The 20,634-nt window shown below is 44.0% G+C and overlaps 1 long non-coding RNA gene across 2 annotated transcripts; it reads right to left on the bottom strand.

Moving 5' to 3' along the window:
* Positions 1-3,641: 3,641 nt before the first annotated feature.
* On the bottom strand, positions 3,642-15,207 carry LOC137161183 (uncharacterized). Of its 2 annotated transcripts, none has more exons than XR_010922045.1 (3): positions 13,791-15,207; positions 6,831-6,966; positions 3,642-4,334 (listed from the first exon to the last, which is right to left on the bottom strand). It is a non-coding gene; the product is annotated as an uncharacterized lncRNA (long non-coding RNA). The 2 variants fall into 2 exon arrangements; XR_010922044.1 differs by having other exon boundaries at positions 6,831-6,963.
* Between the last annotated feature and the right edge of the window lie 5,427 nt (positions 15,208-20,634).

The raw sequence follows: 20,634 nt of genomic DNA, 5'->3' as shown, positions 1-20,634 counted from the left end.
ATTGCACGTTTGATTTTAGCGCATCCATAATTAAAGGTGACTCAGGAGGGTGCGAGCAATATCTCAGGAATTCAAAAGCAGTCAGTTCTAAATTACAGGGGAAGACACTGATCCCACTGCAATTGATGAAAGAATTAACATACAGTGAGAAGATAAAACTCTGGAACCTCCAAAGTAACAACTCACAAAGGCAAGATCAGAAGAACGTGAGCTAAACAGGAGGAAGAGAATTAATTGCTCAGGCATATGGGATTTGGTTTTCAATGCATTGCTGCTGCCATTGGGGGCTGCTGACAATGACTTTTTTCCTTGCCCTGCTGCTCAGGTCAGCATTTGGGAACGCACGGCTCTCCACAGACAGGATGGCAGAAGTTCACACAGCGGTGTGGGCCGGGAGTCACACACTGGGGTAGCCAAGTAGGCATGCCAACTGGTGGGTGTGTATCTACATAGACAGTTGGACCTGACGGCACGCACTGAGGTGGTGGGTCTGGGTCCAGACATATCAGAAGACAAGGCTGCACACACTGGGTGGATATGTGTCTGCACATATAGAAAAGCACTTCTGAACACACAAGAGGCGGTAGGCAGGGCTGTTTGCATTGCTAACGATTCTGGTAGTACATCTTCTTTCGCTGCAGGAAAAACTGAAAGAAAAGACGAACTCATGAACACCCGACCAACCAGCCTTTCTTTGGAGGGCTTTTTGTTGGACAGATACCAACAAGGGACTGATAAAAATTAAAGAAAACACCAGGAGGTGGATGATCTCAGGAACTGCACCTTTGATTTCAAGTAATCCATAATAAACGTTGGTTGGAAGCTGGGGAATTAAAATTGTTCCAGCGATGAATATGCAACAGTCCAGTTGGACAAAGTGACTCAGCAGGGTGTGAGCAATATTTATAGCCACATAAGGACTAAAAATAGATCTTCATATTAGATGCAGCTATTGACTAGATCAGATGGGCCTTTTTGTTGGGGGTTCAAATCAGCCACCGGGGGGACACAGACACAAAGGGCCGAATTCATCTCTAGTGTAACTTCACTGACCTTCATGATCCTGTGAAACTGGGCAAAAGAAACAAGGCCCCATAGCTATTCCTCATTTTGAAAGGCTTTCTTTAGAATCCCCCTGTATTATGGCGGTGGTTGACAGGTAAAGTGATGTCAGCTGGACAGAGATAAGAATATCATCATGGAAGTGTAATGTCTGTTTAAAGAACATCATTAAATGCAGAAATGTGCCATCCACTGCAATGGCAACACACTCGAATTCTGTTCTAATCTATGTCGTTTATTGTACCCCCCCCCCCCCCCGCCCCCATCTGAGTTCATTGAGCAATGTGACTAAGCCCTGTCACCTGAAATTTGTTCTATCTTCCTCTTCCACAGGGAACTGTGTAAGCACTACAGTGCATTGTTTTGGTAGGGTTTTACTCATTGGGATTTTTCTTTTCTAAATCTACAGACTGTTAGAGAAGGAAGATCAAATATGTCAGGCACCTATGGCAAAAGGGGATGAGGTCAGTGATGGTCTTTAGTACTCGTATAAATTCATTCCACAGTCTCAGACTCTGTCCCTGAGAAAGCTCTGTTCTCTGCACATAGCAGTTTTATCCCCAGCATAGTATTTAAAGGCCTTTTCTCCCAAAGATGACATAAATGCATTCCTGCAGTATAATTAATTACCCTACTATGGGCCAGAAAATTCACACAATTAAGCGAGCTTGCAATTCCTTACCAAACCGAGTAATTAACTCTTTTCCTGCAGGGCTCCAAGCATGGAAAACACGGCGTGATTCTTGACCATGCAACCCTTTTTACCTAGGAAGGCAAGAATCCTGAACAAGAATATAACAGGGGGTGAAACTTTTCGCTTGTTAACATTAGGAGTTTCTGACTAAATAGAGCTAAGCTAGACCTCTCCCTACAGACTGATTCTGCACTTTTGAATGTAGTCCTCTCCCCAGTTCAGAGATACATACAAAAGGTTAAAGAGAAACTGATCCCAAAGTATTTCTTCACTTTATCTCGTGGAACATCAATCCTCGTGACTGCTAGAGAAATTCAGGAGTGGTCCCCATCTATAGTTTGTTTCAGTTTAAGGAACCAGGGCTGCAATAATTTCTCTGTGTGTTGATTTTTGCACCGGTTTGTAACTGCACTGAAATGAATAGGCCTGACTCTCATATCTGTACAGCACCTAACAGTATAGGGTCTATTCCTGACTGGGACACTGAGGTGCTGTAACGATGCTAATGATAAATATAATATGTTTTACTACCGCCTCTTTATTTTGCCAGAGAGGCACAAAGGGGCATTGGGTGTGGATGAGAATCAGACCCAATGGGTCTCCGTCTGCCACCAGAATATTCACATGAGATCGAGGCCCACGTTTGTAAGGAATTTTGGGGTCCTGCAGTATGAAAGATACAGTTGAATCATAAGGTCTATACTTTATTTATTAGATTTACCTGCAAGCGTGAGTATAAATATAAGATCATGAGCATTGCCGCATGGTAGGTGTGCATTGTTCATTGGGAGAAAACACTCAGGCTTAAGCAAATCAATGGATGTCAAGATTTCAAAGAAAAGACTGGGCAAAATAAGAATAAAGAATGTGCAGGAGAAATTATTTTTCCAACTGGGAGTAGGTTGCGGTCTAAGGATCCTCGGAAGAGGACTGCCCACCCAGCAAAAGGTGACTTTACCCTAGACGATCTATGTAATTCTGTGTGTACAGTGACAGTTTACTCTTAAGTGTTCATGCATCAGCAACATGCAAGATATTAGACCTTTCACCACAAATAGATATCCTGAGACCTCCATGTGACCACCCTGATCTATCTATCTTAATATGGATTGTTATGTGAATTCTAGATTTTATGTCTCCTTCTGGCTTAGTTTCTTCTTGTATGGAAAGATGGCAGAAACTTGGGCATAAACCTTTTCTCAGTCTCTCCATATAGCTCTCTGTTAGCTGCACTGGCATTCGGAAACCGGAAATTAAAAGTCTTCTTCAGAGTTCCTAGAATTTGGTTTATTTAATGACTTATTCATGGCCAGCCAAAGAAACTGGCATTTTATGTCCATGTCAATTTATAGATTCTAGTTTTGTCATTTCGTAGACAAAGCTAAAGACAATTAAACTCAGAAAGATGCTGAAAGACACTATTGTTTTCAGCCATTCCTAATCTAGACACAAGGGAAGCTGTTCATTAGGAGCAAACAGAGCTAAATTCTCCAGTACTGTCCCTGACTTCTTGTGCAGCTGATGTGCTGCAGGATGCAGTAGCACCTATTGCAGCTCTGGTCCCCAGGTTTAGCCCCCAGTCTAGGAGGTGACGGCACGCCTGACTGCCACGAGGGGATTTCAGGGGTAGTAGAACATGTGCAGCAGGCAACACACAAGGGAGGTGCTGAGCAGGAATACAGGCGTCCGTTTGGCTATTTCAGCCTCTCTCACGTCTTCCCTGCTGCCTCTGCTCCTCCTTGCTAGCTGCAGACCCACCATTTCTTCTCGGCACCAACTGCAACTTTCAAGGCGAAGGGTCTTTTAAAAGGCACCCAAAGGAAAGAGAATCCGGGTCTCAGAGGATGTGACTGCTAAAGAAAATGAAACAGCAGGAGGCAGACGATGCCATGAATCAGAGCTTTTATTGCGGCACATCTACATTAAAAGATGGGACGGGAAAACAGAACAGAGGGGACAATTTCCCAACAACAAGTCGACTGCAGCACAAGTGTTATTGTAAATGAGATCTGTCTCCCACACATAACTGGTATCCCAAGGGGCACAAAATCAGTCAGGTACACACGGCAAGGGAAGGCATTGCTTTCTAGACATCAATAGCAGAAACAGTGCACAAGGTCGAGTTAGAGATGGGAACCATTCCCCGAAACACCTCGCATTGCAAGGAGAACATCAGACAAGCAGACTCAGGAGAAAGCTAAATAAGCTGCACATGAGCCAGTAACTCATTTTTCATTCCGTAGCTGTCAATGATTCCATGGGCACTACCACAGCTTCTTTTCTCTGCAGCACTGCTGCACAGGTGGGCATTTTGAGAGACAGGGAGTCACACACTTAGGAGGGCACGGACATGGGTCCACGCACAGAGGAGGGCAGGGGCATGGATGCACGCATTTAGTGCACTTCTTCACGCAGACATTACAGCAAGGATCCACGCACTTTGTCACGCACTTGGTCACACAGACTTTACAGCAAGGATCCAAACATTGAGTTGTGCACTTGGTCACACAGCATGGAGGAGGCAGGCAGGTCTGTTTGCATTGCTGCTGGTAAGCCATCTTCTGGGATGTGGGCACAACTGAAAGAAAAGGGAGACTTCAGGGTATGCAAAATCAAGGCAAGCAGCTTCCTCTTCTTATTACCGGCATGCATCAGAACAATCAGCAGAATCAGAGGCTGGAGAAATAGGGACCACTTCTTTAGAGAGGGTTTTGCTATTGCAAACAACTTCAGAAAAAACAAGCCTCATGGAGAATGGACAGAAATCCCATTCTACAGGCCTGCTGTGGGGTTAGTGAAATAACGACAAGATACATAAGCAAAGCACTCTTGTGAGCAGCAAGAAGAGGAAAGCCAAAAATTAAGCCCAGTCATAATGTTAGCTCCCAATAATCAGGAGGAGGCTTACCCAGTACACCAACAGGAGCAAGTGAAGAAGTCAAGTGGATTGAGGAGAACTGAGGGCTGAGACTTTTTATATGGTTTCTGTGGCCTGGACTCTGGAAATGAGACACCCCAAAGACATGCAGATATGATTTCCAGCATCCTATCTTGCTCCAATTACACATCCGTCAATTGCTTGTTGGCATCATTATTTTTTAAATTATAGGAAGTAGACACACATGACGTGTTTGAGGAAACAACTTTGTTAGTGCTAATGCCTCATCTACATCATTCATTTTAGAAAATATAATTCAATAAACATCTGGATTCCCCGCTTAAGACACAGACTCTTATGGATTTCCATTCATTCCTTTTGTTGGCTCTTGTATCTTCCTCTGAGGCATCTGGTACTGGTCACTGTTGGAGACAGGACGCAGACCGGATGGATGTTTGATCTGTCCCGCTATGAGTATTTCTCTGTTCCTCCTAAAGTGCAACTATATATCACCCGTGCATCTAGAGACACAGAGTCAATGTTGCAATCATGGGTTCCCCAGTATTTTTAGAGGAAGGACACTCCAAATCCAGCCCATTCTTTCTTCTGTTAGGCCTCCTAAAATAAATATTTGTCAAGTGACTCCTGAAAAGGAATTTGGGTTTTTATTATCTGAGATTGTGTCTACATCTTGTGACGGCTTCTTGCCATTTTGCTCAGCAACTTCATGCTCATTGATATTAATATAATATAGATTCTGAAATGTATGGTGAGTTCCTTCCTTATACATGTGATGTCCCCTTGCCAAATCTCAAATTGAAGATAAATGGAGTCAGAACAGGGAAGAATTTGACCATTGGCACCCATATGTGTCTGGTGGTGGCCACATATAATCACTGAAGGTTCATCCATCCTTCTTGAACTACACATCTCAGTCCTGGTCTCCACAGCTCAGTCAGATACCCTGACAACTCCACATTTGTTTCTGGTGCAATGATGTCGCAGCATGACAGTGAGGTGGCACTAGCATGTGAGGACACGTCAGAGCATAAAGTCACAGATTCACACCATCAGGAGTCACCAGGTATGAATTCTGTATGTGACAGGACTACTAGAGTGGAGAGCAGTGGACTGTATTTTGAGTACCCTATTGCTAAATCACTTTGGGCAATCAACTGGCCAACCCTGCAGCCGAAGCAGGATGAGTGGCATATTCTATGGAGATGTACATTAGTGGGAACACTGGAACATGAAAATGTCCAGTGTGAAACAAGCCAGTTGTCCATGCAGTGTAATATCGTGTCCATTACTAGCTGCTTCAAGGGAAGGTCCGTGAGACTCTACAGAAGGACTTTATGGATATGAAAAGTTTTAAGCATGTGCATAATTGTCAGATTTTTAAAGGAAAGAATCCAGTTGTTCCCAGTGTCAGTTGCAAGAAATGAGCATTAGAGCTTACAAACAGCAAACAAGCAACTGAGGCATGTTTGGGTAGGAGCAGCTTGGGTTGTTAAAAAGCACGTATCAGGGCCTTTGATGAAGAATTGTTCAGCTGTCTTCCTTCTGACGCAGGAGCCATGAAATCCAATGTGCTCTAGAGCAGTGTTTCTCAGCCTTTTTGGAAGACTTGCTGCCTTCCTCTGCCTTCCTAAAGTGTCTCCGATCTCAGGCCCAGCACCGGTCCACGGCCCAGTCCTTGAGAAACACGGCTCTAGAGACAACACTGGAGAGAAGGAGAATCAAAGAGAAGAAAGTGGACAAACCATTCCAGAGAGTGGCTCCAAAGGTGCCGGGAGAATCCCTGAGCCCAGACTCGAATAAGAGACCTCATAAAAAAATAAGAATTTCCATAAGTATAGATTTAAAGGAAATAGTGAAGAGAAGACAACATCTACTTAAACTGGACAGCTCAATGCCACAGGACGTCAGAGAAGGCCAGAGTGGACAGGAGGGTTGCTAGTCAGCTTGCTGGATGTGTAATCCTGAGAGCTATGCTGTGACTACAACTGAAAGCAAAAGTATTTAATTCCACAAACATGCATCATCCTACAGGAGCAGCATGTGCAAGCCTGATGGGTGTTGATCCTCCGGCTCTGGAATTCTTTAGCCAGCAGCAACAACAACAACAAAGACTCCTTCCCTGAGGCCTGCATGATTTTCCTTAGAGCCAAATGACTCATTGTGGAAGGAGCTCACCTAAAGCAAGTCAATCTGCACAGCTGCATTCCTTGATAACATCAGTTCTGAAGCCTTCTTCCACCCGTCTGAGTCATTTTTCCACTGTGTAGCTTCCTCCAGAACATAATTCCCCTCTCGCCTTCCACGAGTTCTACTTGAGAAGAAAATTGCAAAGTTCACCAAGAAGTTCAAGGAGTATCCACATCTTTCTAATAGAGACAGCTGGGACAAAGGGATCCCTAACCCTTCATCGTTGGCAAAGCTGCTACTCCTCTCCTCATTCAAACCCCTCTCTACAACTCAGAAGGCCTGCAAGAAGTATAGAATTTTAAAAAATAATCACTTCTCACCTACACCCCTCTGGATTTTCCAGCGTGTCCCATTTCTTTCTTGCTTACAGGACCCAATGCAACAACAGTATCCGCACAGGCACACATCTGGAACTCCACTGGCCTAGGGTCAGGTGACAGAGTGTAAGCAATTTGGGGCAGTGACTGCCTGTATTTTGCGCATTATACTGTGTCAATAGCACTGTCAGCATTAAGAACTTGAAAAGTCAGAATGGCCATCCTGGGGCAGAGCAATGGTCCATCTAGTCCAGTATCCTGTCTTCCGACAGTGGCTGGTGCCAGATGCTTCAGAGGGAATGAACAGAACACAGCAATTATCAAGTGATCCACCTCCTGTCGTCCACTTCTAGCTTCTGGCAGTTGGATATTTAGGGACACTCAGAGCAGTAGGTTGAGTCCCTGACCATCTTGGCTTACAGTCATTGACGGATCACTCCCCCATGAACGTATCTAATTCTTATTTTAAACCAGTTATACTTTTGACCTTCACAAGATCCCCTGACAATGAGTTCCACAGGTTGACCGTGCGTTGTGTGAAGTCGTCAACATTAAAACACATAAATAATGGAGACACTGTGAACTGGCCCGAGACTGTGGAATCATCTCCCCCAGGGACTTAAGAGCACAAGCCTCACCGCTTTCCTCTCCAAGTGCAAGGTGCATTTCTTTGACTTTGCCTTCTCTAACATACATACCATCCAAATAACCCTACCACCAAAAGCAGACACCACTCCACACACGGCTCTCCTTGGGAAGAGGATGAGAGAAACGATAAGTGACAGATGCTAGTCACATTGCTTAACGCATGACTGGAAGGTGCTCAGATATGACAGCGCTAAGCATGGTACAAAAGCCTGCATGCAATAGAAAGAACGTTTTTTTTTATTAATTTATTTTGAGCTTTCTGAAAAAAAAAAAAAGATCCACCCGTCCTCTTAGGCCTTGTGTTTGTAACACAACGTGAGCAGTGATGTACCACAGCACTTTGCATTCCTACTCTCTCACTTATTTTCCCAAGCTTCCAGTCTTGCAAGCTTCCTACCAAGGCTTTGTGCAGATAGTTTCCACCCCTACAAAAACATCATTCCAAATGCAACCCTATTGCTGCTGAAAACCCTCCCCAAAATGGCCGTGCTCAGTCTTTTTCCACAGCAGTCTTTCCCTTCTGGCGCTTGGGCTTGCCAACATGGCTGATTCCTGTCCTGCAGTATTCCCGTCCTGCCCAGTCATACACCCATAGCTCTGCCAGTTCACTTCTGGCCTTGTAGCAGCCCGTGGATATTCCACTCCTGGATCTCTGCCGAGAAGGTGCAAGCAATGGCTTAGTGGTTTGATGGGGTGGGCAATGAAGTACGACAAGGACACCAGTAAAGGCCATGTTTGGATACCTGTGCTCACATGGTGCTGGGCTGACGCTCTCACACTCTGTGCACATAGCCTTCATTCAAAGAAACAGCACAGCGACGCCTCTGCAGAGCAGTTTTTAACATTGTGATCATTCTAGTATTTAACATTAAGGTCGTGTAACCAAACAGCTAGAGCAACTCAATGCATGGTCAACGGACTAGTAGCAGCAATAGGTCAGTTCAAGAACCTGAACCCTTCCACTGACTCCCCCTTCTCCACCGCCACAAGTTTCAACTTCCTGTCCTTGCCTATTCCCATGCCCTCCACATCACACCTAGGGACTGATCCAACGCTCACTCAAGTCTTCAGAAATACTCCCACTGACTGCAGTGGAACCTCTAGTCTCTTCTCCTGCCATCTCTGCCTCACTTCCATCCTTCTCCGGTGGTTCTGTTTCTCTCTCAGCAACCTTCAAGCCTTTTGCCAATTTCCTCTCAGTTCTGATCCTCAAAGCTGCTTCCATCCCCTCCTTCAGATCTTTACTTATGACTCACTTCCACAATGACCACAAGCGGTGAGTCAATAATCACCATTAGAAGAACCTCAATCTTTTTAACTGAACAACCAAGACGAGCCCATGATGAAACTGAGTAACCGCATAATCCTGCCTCATCATCCCCCATCTCCTCCATTGTTGCCTTACACTACCTGTGTCATGTCCAAACTTCTATCTATCAGGGGTTTCTAGAGTGCTCATCACCCTGGTATCTATGCGCTTCCCAAGCCAATTAGATCCCTAGTGGACTCCATGACTCTTCTCCCTTCCGTGGTAGCAGAAATTCTTCTTGGTATTCACACATCAGATTAGTTTGTAAACTCTTTGGGGTAGGGGGCCACATCTTTCAATTTCTCCTGTAACATGAGAGGTCAGAATGCTTGCGGATTGCTACAAGGGCAAGTTGTCATAGATGATGTCCTAATCCCTAGAGGACTCAACACAGGAAGGGAAAAGTTAGCGGGGAAGCAGACTTGTCTGGCAAAGTCAGCTTTGTTCACCCAGGTATGTCATGAAGGCTGAAACCTTCAGAACACAATAATGAATCATGATCACTCTTCTCTGGCCTTTCCCAGGCCCCTTTGTTGAAAGATTTGAAGCGCTTTATACACATCAATCAGTCAAGCCTCACGACAACCCTGTGAGATGCTAAGAGAAATTAAGCAGCACATAAGCTGCCCAGCAATCATATCTGCGCCTCCTCCAAATAGTGAAAGTAGTTTTAGCCCAGCAAGTTGGCTTGATTCGTCTCCAAGCAAAATTTAACCTGGCCTAAGCTGATCAACGGAATGTTGGCTAAATGTTGATTTTCAAAGTGGAACATTTTTTACAACCCTAGTGGGGATCCAAAAGCAAATCTGTGCTGCTTTGAGCCATGGTAGAAAAGTTCAAATGGCAAAGCTCGTGTCTAAGGGATGATGTCCCAGTTGGAATTTGACATATGTTTTTTTCCCCATTGTGCATGTCGTTTGTTCGATGACCTATATATTGTGTGTGTGATGTGCAGCAGCCTCTGCTGGTAAAAATGTGCATAGAAAAGGTATCATATCAGGAAGCCCTGCTTTCCAGCTTGAGAAATCATCCTGCTACAAGGGAGAGAGGGAGATAGGAACGGCAAGGGGGAAAGTAAGGAAAGAATCATTTGTGCAGACTGTCAAAAATCACTTCCTAATGGTGGAGTGATCTATAAAACGTTGGTAAAGTCTCCCTAACTAGAGCTGATTGCATAGTAGCTGACTCATTTTTTTTCAGTCAATTTTCCAATAATTTTATACACAAATATATTTTACACTCTTAGGAGCACATAAATTGCCATATTGGATCAGACCCCAGGTCCATCTAGCCCCATATCCTGTGTCTGACCGTGGCCAGGAACACAGATGTTTCAGAGGAAGGTGCAAAAACCTCACAGAAGATGATGTGGGAAAACTGTCCTCTCCCCCTCCACCCCCACATTAAGTCTTATCCTGATCTCTAGCAGTTAGAGATTGGCTTAAATCCTGAAGCAGGAGGTTTAATACCATTCTACATTTTTTGTTATAATTAACTATAACTCTGGATATTCTTGCTATCCATACGCATGTCCAATCGCTTTCGCCATCCAAATCTAGAGACAAATACATTTGTGATTGTTCCCTCTACTCGGAGGGGAACCCTATGGCATGGGGCATTTTAACCCTAAGTATTAGATTGGTACCTCAGCAGAGAATCCTGCCCCGTTGAGGAGGAAATGTCTCTCTCCATCTTTACCCTCTGGAACATGAAATGTGGTTTAGCATTCTTGCAAGATAAATATTCTATAGAACCCTTGTTTTTCAAATAGGCCTAAAAAAAAAAATCCATATTATCCACTAAGGCCCTATTTTAGTCAAGCGCATAAGCATGATCTTAACTTTAAACATAAGCTTGTCCAGGGGCTTAAGTGCTTTGCGGAGTGGCAATCAGATTATCCGTGTGCTTTAAGTGCTTTGCCAAATTTGGCCTGAGTCCAGTTATTCTGGGAGAAAAATACTTATTATGTTAAACGTGCCCATTAATCTGTGAAAGAACGTAAACGCATGTACTAGAGGAGTCCACGTATTATTTAATTAACATCAAGACAAGACATTAAGACAACAAGGGAGGGGTTCGCAATGGACTAAAAATAACCTGCTGAGATTGCATGCCATGATGAAATGAAACATTTTATTCTCATAGGTGTGATACCTGATAATGATATAATGATTATGTTCTCTGTGCTAATATGCCCCACTTCTTATGTTCCCAGGCTACACTGTATTTATCTTTCCTTCTTTGTCCACAAAGATGCAGAGGGAACTATGCAATAATTATAAGATACATAAAATTAAAACTGATCAACAAAAATCTAACATATGCCCCCTGCTCTGCACTTCAAAGGGAGCACACAAATTGAAAGGGGGGGCCACAAGAAGTGGAAAAGAGGCTGTGAATAAGGGCAATAAACATCTTTTTTTTTTTTTTTTAAGTGGGTGGTGGTTGTTAAAAAGCAGAAACAGGAATCAACCCAAATGACGACGGGGAGCACATTTCACATTTTCAGCGCTACTCCAGCAAAAGCAAGATTGCCCATTGTCATGAGACATCATGTACAAGACCATCTGCTGTTTATGAATTGTCCTGAAAGAGTTTTGCCCTGATGGTGCAGATACACAAACAGTCAACAGGGAGAGGGCAAGAACACTGCTGACTATTCTCAGTGCTTGATAAAGTCAGAGAGGGGATGTAAAAAAAAAAAAAAAAATCAGCATTTGCCTAGTATTAATAATGAAATAAATATGCATTAGGCAAAGAAATATTATTGTGTAATATTGTACAGTTTCTAAAAACTTGAAACTATAGAGAAGTGCTTTGAAACGACCCTTTAAGAATAAGGTTCCTGCATTACTTAGGTTGTAAGTTCTTCGAGGCCAGAAGCATCTTTTCGTTTGGTGTTTGTACAGCACCTAGCACCAGGCCCGGGCCATGACTGAAGCTGCTAGACACTACTTTAATACACCAAGTAGTAATAATAATCTTTGTCCTTGTTACCTCCTGTCTTTGAGCTCTGCTGTATTCAAGTCACCTAAACAACGGCATCAGGGAGACTGAAGTCTTGTTCATGAGATGAAATCCCAGCCCAGGGACGGAAAGCCATTCCCACATGATGGCAGGTGGGCAGCCTGTGGCAAGTGTGTCTCGGTAGGTCTCAGTTCATTGCACAGCGGGTTAGGTGCTGTGCATATCCCACCACCACCAACTGCAACCATTTGGCAAAGGCTAAGCAGCAAGTGGGCACATAAGACTAAACTCCCCTTGAATTCCTCAAGGGAGTCCTCTTCCCCATCCAGGCTGGTGAGTGGGACCTCCCAGACATTTGCCCTCCTGTGTGATGGGCTTCATGGACGGAGGACTTCGGAACCGTATAGCCCTGGGAGCTAAAGCTCGTGCCCGGGCCAGCCCCTCTCCTGCATCTCCTCTTAACCTGGCCAGGAGGAGGCTTTACCTCGCAGCCTGAATGTCTCAGAACAAGTGGACAAGCTTCACAGGCCTGATCCTTGCCCTCCTCTGACTCTTCCACCCTCTGCTACCTCCTGCTCCTGCAGACTTAGCAGGGGAGGTGCCCTGGGAATTCTAGAGGAAGGGGCACATGGAACATTCATGAGGCTACTGAGACAAGGAGGTGCTTAGATGTTGTGGGACAGGTTCTTTAGAAATATCATCGATGGAACAACCCCCTGGGAACCTCCTGTAGTAACCCACTGGCAGACTGGACCCTCATCTTGGGGAACCACTTGTAATAAGCCCCTACATGGGTTGGAAACCCAGGACCTTCTGCATCCTCAAGTGCATGAACTTAAAAAGCAACTCCATTAGCCGGGTAGCAGTAACAGAGCTACACACAATCTAGCAGACCAGCCACTAGGCAGGCACAAATCAATGGGACTTAAGTGCTTTGGAAAATTGCACTCACCCTGTGTAAAATGAAAACAAATATATTACCTGCCCCTGCATATAGGCTTAGGAGTTCTTTCCCGGGAGTTACAGGTCTTTTGCTATCAGATACTTGGGTGTAAGTTCTCTCTCTATGTTAAACCATCTGTGTCCAGGTCTGCACTTACTCTCCAGCATCTGTGTCTAAATGTTCTCCTAAAGATCTTTGCTGCACAGTAATATTTATGGTCACATCAAGTCACACGGGAATAAGCGACTATTATCTTATTAAGAAACCTTAGAAGAGCTAATTTAGCAGAGCTTGTATTCCAGAGAAGCCAGTTTGTCTGCTACCCAACACATTTCCACCCGTGAGCTGCAATTATTAGACAATTTCCCTATCAGATTCAGCTTTAACATTTTTGCTATTTATTACATAATATTTGCTAAGTAAACAACCAACTGCTACAGATTTGCTTCCTTGTCAGTCACACCTCGCAACTTTTATCCACATCAGATACAACTCCGCCATCACAAAAACAGCAGGGAAGAACATGTATCACCTGCTTTAATTCTGTTTAATCCTTTCCATCAACCAGGGCATCCATTGCAGGAAAACACACGTATGTGTGTCAAAATTAGACACACAACCACTCCCCTTCTGCCCTAAATTTTCTAAATTAGAACAATAATGGTGCATTTCTAGCACCTCCCAGTTCTGAAGATCTGAAGGATCTTTGGAAATTATCACACCACCCAAAGGTGTGTTAACCTCCCACTTCCTCATTTTCCTACCTCAATACAAACAAACAGATGATCTCAGCACCGTCTCTTGCACAACAACATGAGGGTCTCAGATCAGGGCTTATCTCCATGCCCTAAGAACATAAAGCTCCAGTCACAGGAAAAATAACTCCGTCCTGGCCTCACACATCTCAAGATACACAACCATTTCTCCCCATCTTCAGACAACTGGCTTGGACTCCCCAAGGACCCAGTTTAAAGTCCCCTGCCTGGCTTGTTAAAAACCCTGCATGGAATTGCTCTTGGATTCCATGTGTGTTTCCTTCTACCCCCTTCCCCAGCCTCAGCCTCCTTTGTAACCCTTTCACACAGGTGCACTGATGGGAGAGCCTTCTCCTCCAGCTGGAGCAAGCTATCGTTCTGCTTCCTAGATTCTCCCTCTCATTTCAAAAATCCATTGGAATATAGGATACATTTTTTCCTCTGCCTGAATTTCTCTCTGTCTGTGCACTGTTTGACTCCTGTAATGCATTGCAGAGATGTGGTGTGTATTAAAGACCCTATGGAAAACAAAAATGTATTGTTGTCTCCAGTCGCCTTCATCAGAATGATCCTTCCAGTTTGGAAATCAGTTCAGAAAGTGGGCCAAGCATTTAATTAGCAATAACTCTATTAAGGTTGTCATAAACATACCTCTCTCCACAGTATACTCTCACCACCAGTACTCCACCCATGTTACAGCATAATGACTAGGTTGGCAGACAAATGTTTTGAATGTTAGAGAGAGAAAAAGGCTTAAGTGGGTGTATAATCAGAGAAAACATAAGCCTGCCTCAGCCCTGGACGATGATTCTGATGTGCATTACGAAGTTACTGTCCTAGTGTCCTTAGATCTGAGCTGTCTTGACCCTAGCACTAGATCTCTGTATCACAGCAATAGAACACAGCTGCAGGCGCTATGCCTCAGGGACCATCCAAAGCCCTTGAGTGCGGTTTCCTTGGTAAGTGTCAGAGTTTTCCCTCTGCCGTTTCAATTGTAGGGACACAAACCAAGATCCACAGCAAAGCTTGTTCTTGTTTCTCATTTGGGAGTTCCATTGGCACCCAGCAAGCACCATATCCAGAAGGAGCTTAAAGTCTGCTTTATTAGCCTGGATTTCAGCTTCTCTTAGCCCCACAACCGCAGCTGGCTTTCAGCAAGGTTTGGCTGCTAGAGAAAGCCACCTGCGAGAGCCCAAGGGAAAATTAGGAACTTGATTTGCAATGGTCTGTGGCAGTCAGGGTGAGGACGCTTCCTCGCTCTGGGTATAAACAGCTCCTAACACAATGGGGCCCTGAGCTCAGCAGGGGGCCCTGAGCACTACGGGAATTCAAATAACAATTCCAGAAACAACAAAAGGCACTTTGTCCCCCTGCCCAGTCAGAAAGCACCTGTGGCGATTCATGGTGGTTTGCATTCAGACCCTCTCTTCCCTCCCAATCTTCCTCTGCAGCCTTTCTTGTGTCCCCTATTTATGGTCACCTCCTACCCAATTAGTATCTCATTAAGATACACACCTGCAGTGATTTCAAGCCACAGAACGGAAGTTATTAACCCTTTATATGACACTATTAAATGATATTATTTTCTCCTAATGCTCTTTCTAACATAGATTCCGGAGTTGACTTTCCTTAGGAGGTATGGGCTAGTGGATGGAAACCTGGCCTAGAAGATATGAGTCTATACTGGCTATCCTGCTGACCCAGGGCAAATCTTTCCCCTGCTCAGTGCCTCAGTTTCCCCATCTCAAAAACAGGGGTACTGATACTGGTCTCCTTTGTAAAGATCTGCTGATGCATATTATTATTTCTTTTTCCTCTCCAAAAATATGTATTTAAAAATTGTCAGTCTTTCTGCAGAATTTAAAAAAACAAAACTCCCTTAGTAGAAAGATGTTCAAAAATAGGAGCCTAAAGTTAGGGTCCAAATTTGAGGATCTTGCTCCAAAATGCCCAATAGTAAACTTTTCAATTGCACTTTGTTTGTAGCAGCTTGAAAAAAAAAGATATTTAGGGAGTCATTAAAACTTCACTTCTTGACACAATGAGATGAGTTCGCTGGGACTCAATCCAGGTACCAGCAGATAAATGGCCACATGATAAAAGCCACCACTATCAGCAGCAGCTGTATGGACAGTCCAGGCAGAAAAGCAGAAGACTGACATCCATTGAGAAGGAATGCTCTGCTTGCTCCTAGAAGAAGTTCCTTCCGGGGGCAACGGTTGTAGCAAAGGCACAGGGAAGAGCTGAGTGAAGACGTGCACTGCCACTGTCTTTGCTGTATGTGTTGTGGGCACGGGGGGCTTGCTTCCGCTGCTGTGCTGATGCTGGAACTTGGAGGTTTGACTTAGAGTATTTCGTGCCTCTACAGTACAACAGAGCTGCTGATGGAGAGAGGAGAGGATTTTTGGTCTCTGCATGGCAGTATGGTCTAGTGGATGGGGCGCTGAGCTAGGAATTGGGAAACCTGAGCTCCGTGTAAGTCATGTCCCTGCTGGGTGCCTCAGTTTCCCCATCTGTAATAATTATGCCAATCTTTCTTTGTGTCGCCCTTCAGGATCTACGGCTGGAAAAAGCTATGCGTTATTATTATTGTGCACCTCATTTCTTTTCACTGCTTGCAGCTGTCACGCCTCCTTTAGCTGATCTCAAAGAGATGGGCCAGGCAGCCGGAAAGTCCTGACTGCTACATATTGACACTGCCAGAGGGTGGCACTCTTTGAAAAGATTCTTTTAAGGCTGACCAGGCAGATGCTTGAATTATGGCCAGCGCACCTTGTGATCCAGAAAGAGAGGTTATCATTTGCACCCAACCATTGGCATTTAAGAGCAACTCCAGACATGCTAAACAAAGGGGTTTGCCTTGTGTGTGTCATTCAGTAATACCTGTGGTCAGAGATCTAAAATCCTTCCAGTCTGATCAGTGTTTGTTTCAGTGGAACATGCTTAGGATGCTTTGGCAGAGAGGCCCAGTAATGAAACGATTTATGATAACAAATCCACAGGCAACTAGGACTTCACGGTGCTCAATGCATCACCACAGTCCCTTGGAGTCCCACAGAGATGAGAGGGAGAGATCTCCAACTGCTTCAGCTCTAAGACAAAATTATTTAGGTGGGAGTTAGATGCAATTCTGTTCCACCTCCTCTAAGCAACAGATCTTCGTCAGTTTCTTGGATGATCCCTTATGCTGGTTTCACAATAATAATCTTTACAATATCTTTCCCCCCGGCAACCCTTTTATTGTTCGGCTGGATTGGCTGTATGATTGGGTACGAAGCGATCTAGCAACAATCACAAAATTACACAATACGCATGTGCCATCCAGTGGTGACTGGATTTAATGACAGAGGAAAAGCTGCGAAATAATCATAGTGGTTAATGGGAAAGGTCAGAACAAGGAACAGTGGGCCTAATGAACAAATGAGACTCCGTCTTTTTTAGTGAATAATAAGGAGCTCTGTTTATCAGACATGCAGGTGATGGTGAACATGGCATAAATGCAGATTCGATAGAGAGAGAGAGAGAGAGAGAGAGAGATGACAGGGTGCAAAAAAGAACTAGAAAAGTTCATGCCTTCCCCCTGTAAGGCATCATTGGAGCATGGAAGCTTGCCCTGCTACTGCAGGATGCATCTGCTCTTTGAAAAAACTCACCCGTGGCATAATCGTCACATGCAGAATTTTCCCAACATTCACTGGGGTTCAGATTTGCGATTCTGGTCTGGACAGAAGCCAGCCACCGCTGTCAGATGTGTCAGGGCACATGGTTACAGGCAATGCAGTTAAACTCCTACATAACTTTAAGAATCTGAGGCAGTCCATTGAAGTCAATGGGAATGCTCATGCCCTTAGAGTTAAGCATGTTCTTAAATGCTTTATTGGCCCAGGACCTTAGTTCAGGCCCATGGTTCTGTGGATTAATACATTCAGAATCTCATGTCAGAGGGCTGCTCAACTGGTGCGTTGGGGTTGTTTGTGTTTTGTTTTATTTGGGGGGGGGGGGGTTGGAGGTTTTTTGTTCATTTCTCACCCACATTTTCACCTTCCAATGTATCAAAATATTAATAAATGACAAAATCCACTTCCGCATTCTGTTCTATGGCACAAAATGTCTAAAACAAATAGATTGGTCAGAAAAGATCGTTTCAGCCCACAGGCAATTCCAGTGTTTCAAAATTCGTTTTCATTCCAAATCAGAACAAAAAGTCAAATAGTTGAAATAGTTTGCAGAATGGAAATTCTGAAAAATTACAACTTGGAAACATCAAAACATTTTAGTTTGAGAATAGAATAGAATATATGTTGAAACTAAATTAAACAAAATGAGAAAATAAAACAGAAATGTTTTTCCTTATTGAAATGAACCATTTCCACATTATCAAAATGAAATGAGAAAGTCAGAACTATTTATTTTGACACTTTTTGATCTAAAATTTCATGAAAATCCACACTTCCCACAAAAAAATTAATATTGGCAAACTACATTTTCCTACAGAAGATTGTTCAGTAGAAAAATTTCTAACCTGCTTTAAAAAGTAACCTTTGCTTCTTGGTAACTCTGGCAGGTTTAGGGACTAGAGTCTCTCTCTCTCTTTCTGGTCTTATATTGCCCATCATGTCATCAGTAAAATATAAAAATAAAATTAACCTACAATTCAGTCATCCATCATTCTTTGCCAGGGTCATTGCATGTGGAAATAAAGAAGCGTGGAAATAAACACTGAGTTGGACAAAATAATATTCTGGGTTTTCTATGTTGTGAGCAAAGGATGTAAATAGAAAATAGCTGAGTAAGAATGTCCTGTACACACCTGAAGCAGCCTCTATCTTCATCTTTACTAATTATACCCCTTACTCCTAATAATGACATGTTAACCATCTGAAGTGTTATATGCGGGTCATATTTTTTTAACTGAGAACATTATTGTGCAGCCTGAATGATATAGCTGCAATGAATACTTATGTAAAATCACATGGCGTGGAAGGTGTGCAAAGAGGAACAGGTCTGCGGCATAACGTACAGCCAGGCAGGGCATGGATTGTCCCTGATTTAGCACACTGTTAAATAACCTGCCTCTTTATTTTGCCCTATAACAAATGACAAATAATTCTTCCTTTGCTCTGTCCCTTATCACATCCAGCAGTTTCATCAGTGTCAGAAATCCTTGCAAAATAAAGTTAAATGTTCCTCTCCAGTTTTTACAACTGGAGCCCACACTGGGGGTGTGTGTGGCTATGCTCCACCCCAGAAGCAGTCGACGGAAGAATTCTGAATGACTCAGCTGCAATGACACCAACCGTCCCGGTGGGCTGCATGGCAGAGGTGATGCCCTTTGAAGGGGTGTTGTGTGCATTCCCTCAGCCTGGTCTAGGCCCACTAACCTGTGCAGAACTGGGGCGGGGGAAGTCTCTATCCAGTCTGGGATATCCAGTGCTGTTGTCAGAGCTGGACAGCCCTGCTCCTGGCAGACTAGGATCAAAAACGAGGCAAGATTGTGCCTGGCCTTTTGAAGCTATGCAACCTGGCTGAGAGATTCCTTGATCCCTCTCACCAATTTTGTACTAGAGCAAAACCAGAAACAATCTTGCCCTTAAATATCAAAAGTCCATCCAATGAAAATTCTTCTCTTTCTTTTCTGTAGCCCCCATCAGATCCCCAATACCGGATCTCTCAGAAGAGGAAGAAGCACCTCTAGAGAAAGGCAGGTTGTCGTTTCAGCACAGCAAAGGTGCAAGCCAAATTTTTAGGAGTCTTAAACACAAGGGGTAACATTTTCAAGGCACCTACATGACTTAGGAACCTGAGTCCCATTAGCAGAAGTGACTTAGGCCCAGATATTCAAAGTATTTTGGAGCACCAAAATACCTTTGAGAATCTGGGCTTTAGGTCCAGGGGGGTATTTTCAAAGATACGTGATTTCAATGGGGATTAGCTGCCAACCTTCCGTGCCTATCTGCATCTTCAGGCACGCAAATAGCTTTGAAAACCTGTCCCTAAATCACTCTTGAAAATGGGATTTAAACTCCTTAGTCACTTTGCTGCTTTTAAAAATTTTACCCAAGGCGCTTGCAGCTCCTGAGAAATCTCGTGGGGAGAGACTGGTTGAGAGTTAAGAGGAGAGAAAGGCACATATTTTAAATCTGTTGGCTATTTGCTAATTCAGTGAGCTCTTCCAAGGTTTATCAGAGTTGAGAGCAATAGACAGCGGGGCTGTAACAGAGAAGCAATGTAGTCTAATCGCCCTGGAGCCAGGAACTTCTGAGTTCTAATCCCAACTACACTAAACACTGACTCTCTCTTAGGCAAGTCACTTACAACCTGACTTCCAAATGTAGCCTCTAATTGTGTGTCTCTCGCTATTGGGTGCCCATCTTGAGACACCTTGGGTCACTGTTGTGAGCTCTTTAGAAAACCTAGCCTCTTGCATCTCAGGCTGAGCACCCCAAAACTGAGGTCAGCCGGAATCAATGGCTGCTTCTGAAAATATCATCCTGAACTGCGTGGTGCCTTAGTTTCCCCATCTGCAAATGCCAGATAATGATGCAGCTGCTCAAAAGGTGTTTGTGAGAGTTAGTTAGCTAACATGTCAAGTGCTCCTGAAAATGTAAAGTTCTATACACTGTAAGTAGACGGTGCTAAGGATTATTCTGATACTATGGTGACTGCACTGAAAGAAAAAGATTATTGCTCTGTGCATTAAACAAATCATGTCTCTCGGTGGCTTGCAAGGTATGGTGAGACTTTCTGGTTCTGGTTATCTAGTCACCCTAACAGCACTGGAGTGTCTGTGTTATTTTGCTCTCCTACAGGTGGGATTATGCAAGACTGAATGTACGTGCTCTGACTACTCTGT

The sequence above is a fragment of the Emydura macquarii genome, unplaced genomic scaffold, assembly GCF_026122565.2.
Source record: "Emydura macquarii macquarii isolate MOO-44397 ecotype Brisbane River unplaced genomic scaffold, CSIRO-AGI_Emac_v2 contig_2273, whole genome shotgun sequence".
In the NCBI taxonomy this organism is placed as follows: Eukaryota; Metazoa; Chordata; order Testudines; family Chelidae; genus Emydura; species Emydura macquarii.
The sequence above is the reverse complement of the archived record's forward strand: the minus strand, read 5'-3'. Positions and strand labels throughout refer to the sequence as shown.